A 17,623-nucleotide genomic window follows, 5' to 3' on the forward strand; every position below is an offset into this window, starting at 1 on the left:
ATTTTAAATTTTTTGGGGAAACCGGAATGAGATAGATACAGTTACATTGAATCATCAGCGCCATTCCCATACCCTCCAACATGACCCGTTCCATTAGGTACAAAATGTACTGTTTCTGGACCGCCCTCTTAATTGATAATTGCAGTCACCTGTGTTTAACTAGTTCAGTGATGATAACGGTGTTCTTGCAAAGGTGAAGGCAATCCTAAATTAAGAGCATTTTGTACCTAATGGAATGAGTCATGTGTGAGGGTATGCAGCACTTTACCAAGTATAGTATCTCTTACTAACTGCTTTTTGGCTCATCTACATTTGGATATAAGTAATTTTAAAAGATTCCTGTCAGATGTAGCAGTACACACCCACGCTTCTAGGTGCCACGTTCACAATCTCTTTTCACAATCTCTCCATATACAGAACTAGACACGCCCTTTGGGAGGAGCATGACATGCCTCCTCAATAGGGCGCTGTGTAAAATTCTATTACCAACTATTATCTCCCTGAAACTAGTTTTCAAAAGTAGCCAAGTGTGGTTTAGGAGTATGTTAATGTCATGAAATCACATGTGCAGCAATGGGAGAAATGGAAATCAAGAGCTAAGATACGGCTCAAGTTCCAGAGACTGTTTCCCCCGCATGGCGGTAAAGGTCGCGCAGCCCTGTCTTAGCCACTTTATACACAACTGATAAAGAGAAGTCATCCTATATCTTATTTTATCACAAGGTTCGACAGAGATAATAATCCTAGATATACAGTAAATGCCACCTGTGGCCCATCATCATACCTCACAACTTTGATGGATAAGCAGGCGGGACAACGCTGATGCGCGTCGAAGGCGTGCCGGAATTTTCGGGGACGTGGCCTAATTTTGGGGCATGGCCTATACTCGCGGCTCTCCCGTGAGGCCACGCCCCCATTTTGCCGCTATGTGAGCCTCTAGCCATGCCCCTAGCCCCCTGGCTGCGGGAATAGACGCTGTTGGGAGTCCCCCCGACAGGGGGGACTCCCAACAGCCCCCCCTCACCGCGGGACACTGCCGTCCGCGGGAGGGACAGCGGGACAGGCCCTGATAATCAGGACTGTCCCGCTAAAATCGGGACTGTTGGGAGGTATGCATCATTATTATGCCACCTACGCCATGTTATATGTGCGTCTGTTTCCCCATTGCAATGCCATTGTTTTTCAATTTACAAAAGGAAAATAGTTAAAACTGTATTTCTAAAACGACAACGTCCTCTTCCTCCTCTGAGATACGGAGCATACATATTAATGAGCAGCGCAGATCTAGAGATTTGCGTTTGTTTATTCATCTGAAATAGGTGTATAAACTCCCCTGAACACATTGCTGTGGGAGGCTCATTTCTATGCAAATCATATGTATGAGTTTCAGGAACAGAAACAGAAGGTACAAATTAGGAGTAATACCAGAAGTGGGCGGAAAGCTGAACAAGACGACAAACTCCTAATTTTGATGTTTCCAAGATTCCTGCAGCTTATTATGCATCCGCATGTAAATAAATATACGAAGTCAGAAGTCTGGGTCAGAAGTCTGTACCCAGGGGAGTGCCCTAAATTCCTTGTTAGGTTTCCCGAAAGCAGCGGGGTTACTGAAGAGCAAAGCGCACAAGTGTAGTAGCTTATTGCATTTGATCTGCAATTACTTTTGATCAAGTTCAAATTTGATGTCAAAGACTCAGGGACCTTTATGAGGCTGGGCCTGGTGGCGATGCCCTCCAAATACACAGTCAAAGGGTGATGTATATTATTATTATTTTTTTTATTTTTTTTGAAAAACAAGTTTTTCCTAAATAAAATTGCCTGGCAGTTTTCAGTACTTTCTTTCAATATGGTTTGCTCATAGAGGGGCAGATGTACTAAGCTTCTATAGAGTGATAAAGTGGGAAAAGATAAACTGCCGACTAATCAACTCAAGTCATGTTTCAAATACATCTGCTAAGCCCCCAGGCCGTACGTCAAGGCATCTCTGTCACTGGGGGTCCCTAACACTGGGTATGGGTCTGGGGTGCGGGCCCCCAATATGCCGGCACAGGCTGACTACTCCAGGGCAGCACACAAATGAAAATTAGTAGGTGTTAAATAAGAAGCACATAAGTGCTATGTAAGGAGGTGAAGGTGTGGTTAAAATAATACATACAATGTGATAGGGAAAAACATAAATGTTAATAAAGTGTTAGGGTGTGTCAACCTGGAGCAGACCAGCCATACCAACAAAGAGGGAATCACACTCCCAAACCCATCCCATGCACAATAACACATTTTTGGGCCTAATAGCCCAGTGTAAGGCCACATGATAATGGCTTACAACATCTGAGAGCCAGCTTACCTGGAGATACCCCTGGCTTCTCCAATGGCACTCAGGTGTCAGCAATCCCTCCTAATGCTGACCCATCTATGCCTCTCTTAACTGCACAACATTTTTATTGGCAAGCTGCTCAATCAAAGGTAATGTCATTCAGGTGCCAACAGGGAGGGGTAAATCTGGTTAGGAAAAAAAACAGTTTGTATCCCTATTGCACACTGAATGAGAAATATACATATAATAATCAGATCTCTGTATTATCTGATTATTATATGTATATTTCTCATTCAGTGTGCAATAGGGATACAAACTGTTTTTTTTTCCTAACCAGATTTACCCCTCCCTGTTGGCACCTGAATGACAGACCTCTGATTGAGCAGCTTGCCAATAAAAGTGTTGTGCATGTTTCAAATACAGCCTATGACATGACAGGTAAGAGCTCATCGGCAGAGCCGTCTTTCCCATTGGGCTTAATGGGCAAGGGTTCTTTGGGCCCACCCCAATGGGGAAGACGGCACTGCTGCAGGGAGCTGCTGTTAGTGCGGTGGCGGGCAGCGGGGTCTGGGCAGCGACATCCGGGCAGCGGCGGCTGGGAGCATGTAGCGCTGTTTGCTGGGAGGAGGGGTGAGAAGCGCTGCTGAATTTGAAAACATATTAAAAAGACTGGCCGGACGCTGATTGGCTGAATTCGCCCAGCCAATAGCGCTACATGCTCCCAGCCGCCGCTGCCAGAATCCCCGCTGCCCGGATCCCCTCTGCCCTAAACCGCTACTGCACAGGGGTGGGGTGTGTGTGTGGCGGGGGCAGTGAATTATTTTGCTCAGGGGTCCGTGCCGATGTTAAGATGGCCCCGCTCATCGGTATATTGGGTCTGATTCAGACCTATTCGCTAGGCTGCATATATTCGCAGCCTAGCGAACAGATAAATGCTGCACGTCACCCCACCAAACGCTCCCCCCCCCCTCCACGCCGATCGTACCCCCCTCTAACCCTAACACATCCCCTCGCATGCAGCCGCACTGGTGAAAAATCATTCGATGATCGCTCACCATCGAATGATTTTTCACCTGTTCGCTAATAAAAATCAGCCTAGATGGACTTTTTTATTATGGCCGCAGATCGCCGAATTTGGGGCCGCGGCTGACATCATGTGACATCATGTGACGTCAGCCGCCCACCCCAAATAGGCACCATTGAAAAATGACAGGAGGTGGTCGGTTGTTATTGTATTTATGTCTACTTTATCCCTCTCCAAGAGTATCACTCTCCAATATCACACATGGGGGTCTATTTGCTGAGCCTTGGGGAGAGATAAAGTAGACAGACATAAAGTACCAACCAGCTCTTGTCTTTTTTATGGACCTAGCCTTTTATCTTAGATTTGACATAACATAGATGCTTGTCCGTCCACATTTAGGGCCTGATTCACAGTGGGCTTTGATTTCATTCACAGTGGGCTTCATTCACAGGGGCTGAAGCACAGTTCAAAAATCAAATAGGGGAGCCACACCCACTGCCACCAACTCCCATTCCAAACTGACACTGGCAGTGGGTGTGGCTCCCCTATTTGAATTTTGAACGGTGCTTCAGGCCCTCCTCTGCGCACGTAGCTTCTTATCAATCCACCACCCGATACTTCCCCCAAGCGCAGACTACTTTTAAATCACTCTGCAAATATAACCTCTGTACGTCATCAATTGCTAATGAATAGATGTGCAGTGCACTGCAGCTTTGGCACATGCAAAGTGGCAGGAAAAGCTCCCACTGTATCTGATACCTATGAATAATACACATCCTACACTTATGCCGGCTTCTTATTCTGAGAAGGAATGGAGTAGGGAAGCATGGGAGAAGCGTAGGGTGGGTATATGACTACTAATGCAAGATCCATCCATGAAGAGGAATCTTGTTCCGGGTTTCCCTCCAAAAGCAATCTGAGCACCAGGCCGGGCTGTTTGCCGCTATTGTGATGGATGACCAATGTACTGGTCCCGCTTTGTATGAACCATCCACCGTAATTCTTTACGGTTAGAGGCCTGTGCCAGCCTGCATAAGCTGAAGCTTACCCAGGCTGGCTGTAGAATGCGGACACCTGGTCCAGGATATTTGCATCTGAAAGATGGAGTAAGAGGGGGAGATCGAGAAAGAAAAAATGAGGTATGGAAGGTTAAGACGAGAGAAAGAAAGAGAGATGGGCGGAATGAAAAAAACCCAAGAAACTCAATCAACGCTGGATGTGAAAGCTAGTAGGAAAATAAAATGGCACTGTTAAAAATTCACAATAAGTGATTTAAATTAACAGCCACAATGAATAATAGTTAGTAATTAATAGCGACAAACAATCGTTAATGGCAGAAGCTCAGACATTTTTAAATAGTATTTAATACGAAACTGGAAATAAACCCTCTATCTTCGCGAAATATGCACGATGCACTAAATATATTTATACATTTACATCCAAATTATTTTCTTTGCAAGCGTTCATTAAATCATTTGATCATAATAATTAAAGGGAATTAAATACAATGACTCACTTTCTTTGCCCAGTGTTTGCACATAGAACATTGGGGGAGCTTAGAGCTTCCTTGCATGAATTCTTTCCGCTGTAACATTCATATATTGCCAATGTACAGTAAAACCTTATGACCTTTGGAGAAACCTAATACACCGTCAGGAGCATTAATATAAGTATATACAGTAATTATGATAGAAAAGGATATTGCGCTTACAGTATAATTACCACCACTCAAGATTTGTTGGCATGACACCATGATACATGAATATGTTAATCTAGAAACACGTTAAGTCAAATAATTTTAAGTTGATGGGCATGGCTCATACATTTATCCCCAAATTATGTCCAGGGTCTAAATATAGGTCCAATTATACAGAGTCCAGAATCCTTATGGAAGCGCAGATTGCAATGCATAATTTAGATTTTTAACACCGAATTTCATTTTCCCCAGAGCAGTAAATTGTACTTTACACTTAAAAGTGCACAAATTATATTCAGCAATGATTAGCATATAATAGTTACTTACAGTATTACCAGTCATTTATTTGGCAATTTCCATTAGTCGCTGCCCGAGTACAGCTTACAATCTACTGAGCAGATGTACCAAGCCTTGGATGGAAACAGAGAACATTGCAGACCCCATAGCAAAATCTTAAAGGGGCCCCCTTTCATTGTCACTACAGTGTCACTTAGGGTGAGGGGGGCATTGCAGTGAGGAGCAAGAGAGAGAAAGGGAGGGATGCAAGCAAAGAGAGAATAGCAGGGAGGGAGAAAGAGAGTGGAGCAATAGAGTGAATGTTGGGGGGACATGGAGAGAGACAAGGTGTCAGGGAGAGAAACGGATAGAGACAGCACCAGGTAATAAGAATTGGGGGGACAGATAGAGAGAGGGCAAGGGAGGAAATAGAGAAGGGGAAACACGGGGAAATAGTTGGGGAGGAGAGTGATAAGGAAGAGAATGGGACAAGGGGCAGAGAGAAAGGGATAAAGAGAGTAACTAGGGGCAGAAAGATGGAGGACGAGTGAGAAAGTAGATTGAGAGAAAGAGAGGGTTCAGGTGAAAAAGAGCGAAAAAGAGACAGGGGGGATAGAGGGGGAGAGGGGATGGATCAGAGAGAGAAAAAGGAGGGAGGGGGAGAGAGATGAATGTGGAGAGAGGGTAGATGAGGAGAGATGAGGGTGGGGAGAGAGAGTAGGGAGGGGAGAGAGGAAGGAAATAGAGATAGAGTAATGGGGGAGAGTGGATGGAGGGGAGAGTGAAATAGAAGGTTGGGGAGGGAGATTGGAATGTGGTGAGAAAGAAGAGGCACTCGGTAGTATCGGACTGGTTACAGATGGTCGATCTGGGAACCGATGGCACTGGCTAGTATAGGACTGGTTACCGATGGTCAGTCTAGGAACCGATGGCCCTTGGTAGTATCGGACTAGGAACCAGTGATAATGGGTAGTATAGGACTGGTTACTGATGGTCGGTCTAGGAACCGATGGTACTGGCTGTTATCGGACTGGTTACAGATGGTTGGTCTGGGAACCGATGGCACTGGGTAGTATAGGATTGGTTACCAATGGTCGGTCTAGGAACCAATGACAATGGTTAGTATCAGACTGGTTACCGATGGTCGGTCTGAGAACCAATGGCACTGGGTGGTATTGGGCTGGGTACAGATGGTACAAGCTGATATCGGACTGGGTACCAATGCTCTGTCTGAGAACCGATGGAGCAGGCTTATCTGCACTGAGGTATCCGAGCCTGAGGACAAAGGCTAGCAGATAGAAGCTGGAGATGGAATAAGATAAGTCAAACTGGCAGCAGGAAAATAACCAAAAGGCACTGTAGGATTGAGGGAGGCCTTCTTATATCCCCCAAGGTCCCTGCTGATTGGCTACTGACCACAGCAGTAATTTGGTTATACCTGTATCATGTGATCACACCTGGAGTTACTGGATAGGAGAACAGCAGTCAGCTGATCACAAGTGCAATAGCGGTGCCCATGTCCAGTAATGTTTATAGAAAGCGTCGGGCCTGGGTGCCGTGTAACCACGTGAGAAGGTGACACAGTGACATCATGCCAAACAGCGCCAGGGGCCACTCTGGGGCGCAGAGTGCACCAGCGGGCCCGTATGTGAAGCACACGGAGAGTGCGATTACCAAGAACACCACGAATCCTGACAGCATGTGGTGGACCCTACAAAGAACTGATGTCATTTACTTCTGTTTAATCTATTTACTGTCCAATCACAGAGGGGTAAGTGTACTAAGATGGGAGTTCTATTAAAGATGGGATTATCCCTCTAGCAACAAATCAGATTCCATTTCTTATCTGATTGGTTGCTATGGGCAACATCCCATCTCCAATAGAACTCCCTTCTTAGTAAATTTACCCCATAGTGTGTGTGGATAGATAGGGGCAGATGTATTAAGCTTTAACAAGAGATAAATGCAAGGGTGATAAGGAGAGATAACGTCCAGCCAATCACCTGCTAATATCCCGTTCTCACTGCCGCAAAAACCAGGGTATTTCCCAGGGCAAGCTGAAAATTCCCGTGTCCTGTCTCAGTGTGAAAGGGTCTTTGTGAAATTCCCGGGTGTTATGCCCCGGGAATTAGACACAGGGTTTTTGCAGGGTTTTTCCTGGGTAATACACGGGTGTACATCAGTGTGAACAGCACAGACCCGTGTTTTTCACACATGATGCCAAAAAACAAGCTCATTGGGGGATGTAATCATGGGATATGTGACATCCATTATATGCTACGCAAGTATGTATACATTATACGCAATTATTATACATATACAATATACGCATTATACATTATACGCTATACATTATATGCTATACAAGTACGTATATAGTGAAAATCACTTTTATGTACATATGATTAAAATATGTACATAAAAACATAAACGTCTTGTCCTTATTATTAATATTTTATTAAATGTTGTAATAGCCATGATAAAATCTATGCAGTGTGCTGGTGAAAAAAGCCCTATTTAAAATGACATAATCTTTAGGCAGCCAATAAAAGCTGTTTTTAAACAGCCAATCACAGTAATTAGTACAAATTTCCCAACAGCCAATCAAAGCTGCTATTACATTCCACACACTTGTTGGAAGGCAGACCATGGAAAGCAGTGTGAAAGGGGCAGACACGGGAAATTCCCGGGTCTGAGGTGCAGTGTGAAGGGGGTCTTTTGAGGCTGTGTTTGAAAAAAGTCAGTAAGGTGCTGATTGGATGGATGTTTATCTCTTCTTATCTCTTCTTATCACCAGGCTTAATACATCTGCCCCATAGATAGATAGATAGATAGATCGATCAAGGGCGAAATGTAATAGGGTGGGATTTTTTAGACATGTGTGTTTTTTGGTGAAAAACGTCCGAAATCGCACGTTTTCCAAAAATCGCACATGTAATAGGGTGCGATTCGCGGTAAAAATGCTCACATTTTCATGACTAAAAATTGCCCGAAATCGCACCATATCGCACTTTTTTGCCGCGAATTCACATCTCATTATATATCCGAATTCGTGGCAAAAAAGGCTATTTTTGCACATGCGATTTCGGGCCATTTTTAGACATGTCCAAAAATCGCCCCCTATTACATTTCGCCCCAAATGTACAATGTGTACAATGTGAGCTCCCACAGGATTCCACTGCTTGTTAATTTGCGTTATGAGTTTTCATATATGCATTGCATTAATTAAATAATGAATTCATTGTTCCTCTGTCTCCACGGCAATATAACTTTACACACTCCTTGTTTGGAACATAAATCATATTCCGCTAACCGCTTTCTCGTTCTGCTCAGAATAAAAATAGGATTCTTTCCCAGAAAATACGCAGGATACATTGTCATCACCTCCGCGCACTTTATTGAGATAGTAAAATAAACATTTAATCTAAGATCTGCGCACAGGCTCGGGAACAAAGATGTTACAGACAGGTAGGAAATGACATGACATTTCCCAGCGAGCCTGGTAAAGATGTCATTTTTGTTTTGTATATTAAAAGTAATGAAGCGATATGTGCAAATACAGGTATCCGGGACATCTGTCTGGTATTGTCACTTCTCTGAATAAATAGTTTGAAGAAAAATAAACAAATAACGTAACATGTGTCGTGTAGCTTCTATTATTATATTGTGTTCGTGTATTGACCTTGATTTTTTGATATGGTTGGTTATTGTTCTGCTTTGCCTACTTGTGTGTGAGCTGCCCTGTCTGACACTCTCTCGCTCTTCATTAGATGCTAGTCAGCTTTAGTGTCCAGTAGGGTTGACACCTCACTTGTCATGGATTCCTGGAGAAGTGGGTGTGGCCTAATACAGTGGGTGTGACCTGCTCAGAAAAGTGGGTGTGGTATCTGTAAAATGGTTTCACATTATAATACTGTTATGTATATATATATATATATATATATATATATATATAAACACTGTACATTAGTACACCTCTGTCACTTCTAGAAATAAATACAGACACCTGTCACTTCTAAAAATAAATACAGACACCTGTCACTACTAAAAATAAATACATACACCTCTGTCACTTCTAAAAAGAAGTACAGACACCTGTCACTACCAAAAAAAAAAACATTCACTTAAAACAAAGAACACATTAACCTCATATACTTAAACACACTATATTTATTAAAGAACCCCCCCTCCCTATCATATGCATCACACATACATACTGTATACCACTATTTCATGGAGGCACTTTATTAAGGAGGAGAAAAAAATTGCATAAACTCCACACAGACATAGGCATTCATCCACACTCACACTACTTATCTAAGAAATAAAGACGCGTACAACTGAATGGGCTTAAAGGGGACGGCTTATTTATTTTGAGCAGGGGCGGCCTATTTGAATCTAACTAAAATTTATGTCCCTGCTCTAACTAAGGTGGCGGGCAAAGAACGGCATGCAAGATAAATAACATTGCTGGAAAATAACAAAGTAATAAAAATAACAAACTCCGGATCTAAGGGCCTCCTGCCCTTAATTGCCAAGGACCGGCCACCTGCCAGCGTCCAAGACAACGGCACAATTTCGAAGCGGACTTTTCAAAAGGGGCCACTTCCTCTTAAGGTCAGGGGGTTGACCTTCTGCTTCTGCCCCTGACCTCGCATATCACTAAGGCAGAGCTCACCACTCTGCCCGAGTCAGCAAAAAATTGGGCCACCTGCCCTAAACTACAAATGTCCGCAACAATTTATCCTATCCGAAGTAGATGATCGTTAAGGTCCAGATGTGGGCCCACCTGGATCGGTGATGCCCACATCTCGACATCAACCACCAGCTAAGTGTAAATACAGCTCTAATTTAAACTACCGTTCTTTCCGCCAAGACAAAATAAGCCGACAACAACTAAACGAATAAATGCGAACGACTTCTCAAAAAGAATTCTGACTAACAATTGGGGCGGGAGGGAGGGCAACGTTTCCTGAAGCAAGAGGCAGAATCTTCTGGAAGCAAGAACATCACCCCATCAATCTCCACCTCTGACCTCAAGCAGCCTATCCTGAACCGTCATTCAAATCAGCCAACCCGTCAATCAAGATAAGCCGAACCCCCGGGCCCAGATCCAGTGTGTGAGCTAAGGATTCCTGCCAATAGCCAGGTGAGTTTATGCTGTTTTCAGCCAGACAAGCTGGCTTCTACAGTCTTAAACTCCACACAGACATAGGCATTCATCCACACTCACACTACTTATCTAAGAAATAAAGACGCGTACAACTGAATGGGCTTAAAGGGGACGGTTTATTTATTTTGAGCAGGGGTGGCCTATTTGAATCTAACTAAAATTTATGTCCCTGCTCTAACTAAGGTGGCGGGCAAAGAACGGCATGCAAGATAAATAACATTGCTGGAAATTAACAAAGTAATAAAAATAACAAACTCCGGATCTAAGGGCCTCCTGCCCTTAATTGCCAAGGACCGGCCACCTGCCAGCGTCCAAGACAACGGCACAATTTCGAAGCGGACTTTTCAAAAGGGGCCACTTGCCCTTAAGGTCAGGGGGTTGACCTTCTGCTTCTGCCCCTGACCTCGCATATCACTAAGGCAGAGCTCACCACTCTGCCCGAGTCAGCAAAAAATTGGGCCACCTGCCCTAAACTACAAATGTCCGCAACAATTTACCCTATCCGAAGTAGATGATCGTTAAGGTCCAGATGTGGGCCCACCTGGATCGGTGATGCCCACATCTCGACATCAACCACCAGCTAAGTGTAAATACAGCTCTAATTTAAACTACCGTTCTTTCCGCCATATCAGTTCAACTTGAACTGACCCGCCACCAACCTAAGTACAAAAACTCCCTCAACTAAACCTCTAAACGTCTCAATGCGTCTATCAGATTCTGAAAAAACAAATCCATGCCGACTATAGAGAGATGCACCCCATCCGGCCTGTACAGGGTTTCGTTTCTAAAGGATATGGCCTCGTGCCTGACGACCACTCCGCCCTCCGTTACTATAGCCCTGCCGACTACAGAATTGATCCGCCTCCGTACCAAATCGATGGCACCCGGATTGAGTGCATCTCTCCAAACCCTCCTAGGTATAATCTCTGACCAAAAGAAACGGCAAAATCGCCATTCTCTGATCAGATCCAGCAATAAATTCCTAATCTCAAATCGTATATTGAGACCGGAATTATGCGTTAGGTCGTTGCCCCCCAAGTGAATGATGACAAAAAGTGGGTAACCAAATGACCTAACCGACTCATCCAAAAGACCTTCCAACGCGGACCACCTCATACAGTATGTTATGTATCCCATCCTTGCTGGCGGGTCGCCAGAACGTACACGCTGGCGACCCGCCAGCAGCCTCGCCAGCGAGGAAACTGAGACGCACGTGCGTCTCACGCGCACGCGCGTCTCAGTCTCCGTCGCTGGCGCGACGGAAAACCTTGTCCGTCTCCGCCTCAGGGAGACGGACAGGGTTAGGGGGGGTTAATTAATTTATAATCCCTACTTGTTATTTCCTGTGGGTTGGGGGGGGGGGGTCACCCGATTTGACTTGAGGCAAAAAACACAAATCTTCCACCAGTTGGCTAGAGCCTAATTTAAGACTGGTGATAACACAAAAAATTCCTCAAGGCCCCCCAAACACTAAAGCGCGTTTGGGCGAGCGGCTACTCCTCAAATGGGCTCACTGGACTATGTCAGCCTGATGTATCGCTTAAATGCACCAGACCGCCATCTTCCGAGTGCTCGTATGTCGACCTGAGACCAACCCGCCGCAGCGGCTGCCGAAGCGGCGCCGATACGGAAAGAGTGTGTCCCAAAGTCGGCTGGAGAAAGACCCTGATGCAATATACAGCGCCTGAAAACCGACCTGAACTGAAAGTTAGTAAGGGGGGACCCGTCGATGTGCATCAGCCAGGCCCCGGGCAATTGGGGCCGCAACTCCATGTAAGCCAGAGCCGCCGCCACCGGACAGATCCGGCGGTCGCCACTCCGACCCAAATGGACCCACTGCCCCCTGCCTGCTACATCGGTCTTTGAGCGCTGTATCTTGCACCACAAACCGTCGTGGTGCACGTCGACAAGGCTGAACAGCATAGGCGAAGGAGATGCCCTGGTTGCGGACACCAGTTTGCCTACTCTGAACGCCCCATGGAAAGCCATGGCAAAGGCCAGCCTGAAAAGTCGAACCTCGTAATCATTTAAGCAAATTACTCTTAGGGACCTCGAGATTCGACGCAACAGGCCGGCATCAATCGGCCGTCGCCTGTCGGGCAAAACCGGCCTGATTCTGGCCCATCCTTTTAGCATCCTGGAAAGGATGAAAGACTTGGTGATGTCTCTCCTCCCACCAAGACGCAAAAAGAATGATATGCCTGCCAGAGAGCGTCCAACAAAACTTCTGGACTTACCCTCCAAGTACAGGCTCCATACATAGGCAATAATAAGACGCTTAGAGCTCTTACCTGTGCCACCCTGTTCAAGCATGAACTCGCTCCAGCGCTCCCATGAGGCCAGATAAGCTCTGAAAGTCGCCGGCGCTAACGACCGCAGGGCCAGCTCCTCTACCCCTCCAGAGGCACCTGCCATAAAAAAGATGGACACTGTTCACCATACTCCTGGGCTAAAGGCACGAGTTGCCTAAATCTTACCCATTCGAAACGGGACAATGCATCCGCTACTTCGTTAAGCACGCCTGGGACGTGCTTGGCTCGCAACGTAATGTTGTTCGCCAAGCACATCATCACTATCCGTGCTAAAATACGCAAAACTGGGAGAGAGGTTGACTTTAGTTGCGTAATGGATTGAACCACCCCTAGGTTATCCCACCAAAAGACAACCTCCCTGTTTCCCAATTCTGAGCCCCAGAGCTCTAAGGCGACCATTATTGGAAATATTTCCAATAATAGCATATTCCTAGTCATGCCGTCTCGTGCCCAAGATTCGGGCCAGGCATCTGCGCACCAACGTCCCGCATAGAATGCGCCGAATCCGAAAGATCCTGCAGCATCTGTATATAATTCCAACTCCGCATTTGCAACGGCTGGAGCTTGCCAAATGCATATGCCGTTAAAATTATCCAGAAACATTTCCCACACTTTCAAATCCCTCTTCATTTCTGAAGATAGACGTAGAAAATGGTGGGGTTTGCGAATCCCGACGGTCGCTCGCTGAAGTTTTCTACAAAATATTTTGCCCATGGGTATAACTCTACATGCAAAATTAAACAAGCCCAATAGAGATTGGGCCTGTCTAAGTGTTAACTTGGCAGCCGCGATGGCATAAAGTATTTCGTCATGTAGACGGCGTACCTTATCCAGAGGAAGTTTACACAGACCCAGCTCGGAATCAATTTCAATTCCAAGGTACACCAAATTCGTAGTAGGTCCCTCGGTTTTTTCCCCTGCCACGGGAACCCCGAAATCCCTAAATAAATCAAGCGCTGTTTCTAGTAACTTAAAGCACAGGTCAGAACTTGGAGGACCCACTAGAAGAAAGTCATCCAAATAATGAGTAATGCTGTCAGCTCCCGTCACTTCCTGAAGGCACCAGTGCAAAAATGTGCTAAAGCGCTCAAAATAAGCACATGAAATGGAGCAACCCATGGGCAAACATTTATCGATGTAAAAACCCCCATTCAATTTAAATCCCATGTATTGAAATGCGTTCTTATTTAAAGGTAATAGTCTAAAAGCTGACTCAACATCCAATTTGCACATGAGGGCACCAGGACCAATTTTTCGAATGATGTCTATAGCGTCCTCAAATAAAAAATAATTAACAGTGCACAAATCATCATCGATGGCGTCATTGACAGACGACCCTCTAGGACAGTGGTGGCCAACCTGTGGCTCTTGAGCCTCATGCGGCTCTCCCCCTTGTAAAGTGCGGCTTCTGCTCCCACTGCTGCCCGCCGCCCACCGTCTGTCCCAGTCCCCCCTGCTGCCGGTTCCCTGAATCCCTTCTCCTTTTGAGGGGAGGAGAGCGCGCATCACGCATCTCTCCTACCCCTTACTGTGCATCCTTGTGACTGGGCCGTCCGCCAATCAGAGCTCGTGGGCTAGCAGCCAATCAGGAGCCGGCCAGCGAGCTTCGATTGGTGGGCGGCCCAGTCACAGGGAAGTGAGGGGGAAGGAGACGCGCGGTGTGCTGTGCTCTCCTCCCATCGGTGACATGACAGGAGGACTGCAGGGGGACACCAGACTGTCCTCTCCTCGCCTGGCAGCAGCAGCAACAACGGTGAGTGCTGCTGCTGGGAAATTTGCACTGTGGGGGCATAGCAGTTTGTGGCACTGTGGGGGCATAGCAGTTTGTGGCACTGTGGGGGCATAGCAGTTTGTGGCACTGTGGGGGCATACCAGCTTTTTGGCACTGTGGGGGCATACCCGGTACCGTGTGGTGCATACCTGGCACCGTGGGGGGCATATGTGTATCTGGCACTATTGGAGGCACATTTGTATCACACCCACCCAAGGGGTCAAAATAGACTACAACCCTTTTTTTGGCGCATGCGCCTTCGGCGCGCGCATGATGTCGGCTCTTTAGCTTGACTACCGATATTTTTCGGCTCTTTACCTCTGACCGGTTGGCCACCCCTGCTCTAGGACAAGAAAGATGTTGAATCAGCCTGAACTTCCCTTTAACCTTCTTGGGAACCACCCCAATAGGGGACAAAATTAGTCCCTCAACTGGTGGTGTTGAAAACGGGCCTGCCATGCGACCTAGTCTTACCTCGGCTTCAACTTTTTGGGATATTATGTCAGGATATTCCATGGCGGAGCGTAAGTTTCCCCTAGTTCCCGTATTAATTGGAGCGGAAACCGGTAATTGGAAACCTTCAGAAAATCCGGACTGCAAAAATTTTGCTCCATCTCTGTCCGGATACCGTTCGAGCCATGGTAACATCCTGACCAATATTATTGGAGTTGGGGCCCTATCCAACGACAGGTGCCGCTGGACCGCGGCTCTGTTTTGCCGTGGACTGACCCCCACCTCCCCCACCAGTTGGTGGTTTTGTGCAATCCTTGATTGCGTGTGGACCTCCGCATCTGAGACAAAGGTGCCGAAAACGACACCGGTTTCCCAGGCTGCACTGCCCATTATTAAATGAGTAGCACTTACCATGGCCAGGCTTAGTATTACCTCCCTTACTAATGTTATTGTAAGGCCTACTCCCATACTGTCTTACCCACCCCTTATTCTCAGCAGCCCTAAGGGGTGTAGCTGATTCGGTAACTTCGACATATAATTCTACGTCTTTCTTACCAAAATCAAACACCTCTCGGCCATGCTGCTTCCTCCTAAACTCTTCGTCATAGATCCGCCAACCGGGACCGACGTAAGAAGTGTAGAGTTTATGAATAAGAAACTGGTATCTCACCAGGTTCACATATTCATCTGGATGTGTCTCTAAATAACAGGCCGCAAAAATAAGTATGCCTCTTACCCAGTTATTATAGGTGCGAAAAGCATCCTCGCTAGCGGGTCCTTTCTTCCTTGCGGCTAGGAGGGCCCGCCTATCTTTGCTTGTTAAAGCAAAAATATCTACATAGCGTCCTTTTCTGATCCTATCCCTAGCCCTAGGGCGCAAACCCCGCTTAACAGCGGTGTTCGCGCACTGCACTGCATCGGACTCGACCGATACATTAGATGAGCCTGAGCTATGGGACCTATATTCTCTACGCCTCTTTCGCCTTCGTCTCCTCACGACGCCGTCCGAAGATGACTTATCTTCGGAAGAAGTCGATGCCAACGAGGAATCCGAGGTCTCATTTCTGCGCCATCTCTTACGAGACTTTGCAGATCTTTTTCGCCTAGCTTTCTTCTCTACAGATGAGTCCTCAGACCCACCATTGCTAGACCCAGCATTATCATCATTTGTCCAGTCAGGATCATTCGTGGACTCACCAGTATCAGATGATGCTGCCCTCCTTCTTCCACGTTCGCCCCCTCCTCAACTTGACGATGGTCCTTCCATGGCTTGCTCCGCGGAATCTTGACCTGTCAATAGAGGTTCAGTAACAACCCCCATCACAGTTGGAACATTCGGCGATACCCTTTCTGCCGAGGAAATGGCGTTTCCCCCTCGCGCCGCACTAATAGTCGGAGCTATCGCTTTGGCTATGAGGTCAGATACTGACTCCAGAGTTGCCGAAGGAGCAGTGTCCCCCTGCCCACCTGGCCCGGTGGTTAACAGAGGAGCCACTGCCGACACCACTGCTGCGCATATAGATGTAAGCGCCGATGCGTCTAATGACACAGTGTTACCCTCTGTGTTCCTCCCTGTAACCGCGTCCGCATATGAGCGACCCGGTTGCCGTCTGGCCCCTTGTGGGACCCTATTGATCTCCTTAGCCTTCTCTGTGACCAACCTTCTCCTCGCTGCCCGTCTAGATCTGGCGTTAGAATTTCTAACCCCTTCTACCGGATTCGTTTCTGAATCACTGTGTTGGTCCCTGTCACTACCCCCACCTTCTTCGTTTGAACCAGCAAAGGGGCCTTGCTCTTGCGGACCGGATTCGCTGCTCAGCGAACGCCCTTCACCTGATTCGCTGCTTGAGGATCCGGATTCAGCCGAATCCTCGCTATTAGCCTGCCACGTAGCTACGGCCGATTTAAGCATTGCAAATTCGGCTTCAGTTAGCTTATGCCTCATGTCCTCAATAAATTGTCCCCTGGGGTTGCTATCATACCTAATACCACCAGATGGCGCTGCCCCCTCATTCCTTTTCTTCCCTTTACCTTGGGACCTCCTGCCATTTCCCCTTCTTACAGCAGAGGGCGCTCCAGGCATAGAAGTGCCTGCAACACCCTCAGCCAAGTCTGTGGCGTCACCCCTGCGGCCACTTCTTCCCCTGGCGGCCATTACACTCTCAGTGCTTATAGGCACTGCACCCCCCTGTTTATTTTTATTGCGCGCTCCGGTCCCCCGACCGTCGCGCCGTGACCTCCTTATTTTTTTCACTTGTAGTGCGGATGCGGGTCCGGAGAGACTCCTGGCACCCGCATCCCTCCTTCCTGCTGCGGCGGATGCTTCAGGCCTAGCGCCTGAGCTCTGCCGTGTAACGCTGAATGACACAGCGGGGACGGGTGCCGGCTCAGACACGCTAGCCGCTCGCCCCCTTGTGCGCGACTGACGTGAGCGGGTTGCCGGAGGGATTCCTGAGCCTCCGGCAGCACCGCCACGACGCCCTGACCTGCCGGGCAGACCCCTGCTAACCGCCGGAGCGGGCGATCCCGCCTGCACTCCGGCAGCCCTCCGGCGAGGAGAGGGGGATAGCCCCCGCTCATCGCCTCTGGAGGGAGGCCTAGCTC

General features: G+C 47.2%; 1 protein-coding gene across 1 annotated transcript in view; it reads right to left on the minus strand.

The window, feature by feature from the left end:
• Positions 1-17,623, minus strand: part of HTR1F (5-hydroxytryptamine receptor 1F) — a 227,084-nt gene that overhangs the window by 123,465 nt on the left and 85,996 nt on the right. The gene's annotated exons all lie outside the window — the stretch shown is intronic.

This window comes from Crinia signifera, chromosome 2, assembly GCF_055691185.1.
Source record: "Crinia signifera chromosome 2, ASM5569118v1, whole genome shotgun sequence".
Classification (NCBI taxonomy): Eukaryota; Metazoa; Chordata; class Amphibia; order Anura; family Myobatrachidae; genus Crinia; species Crinia signifera.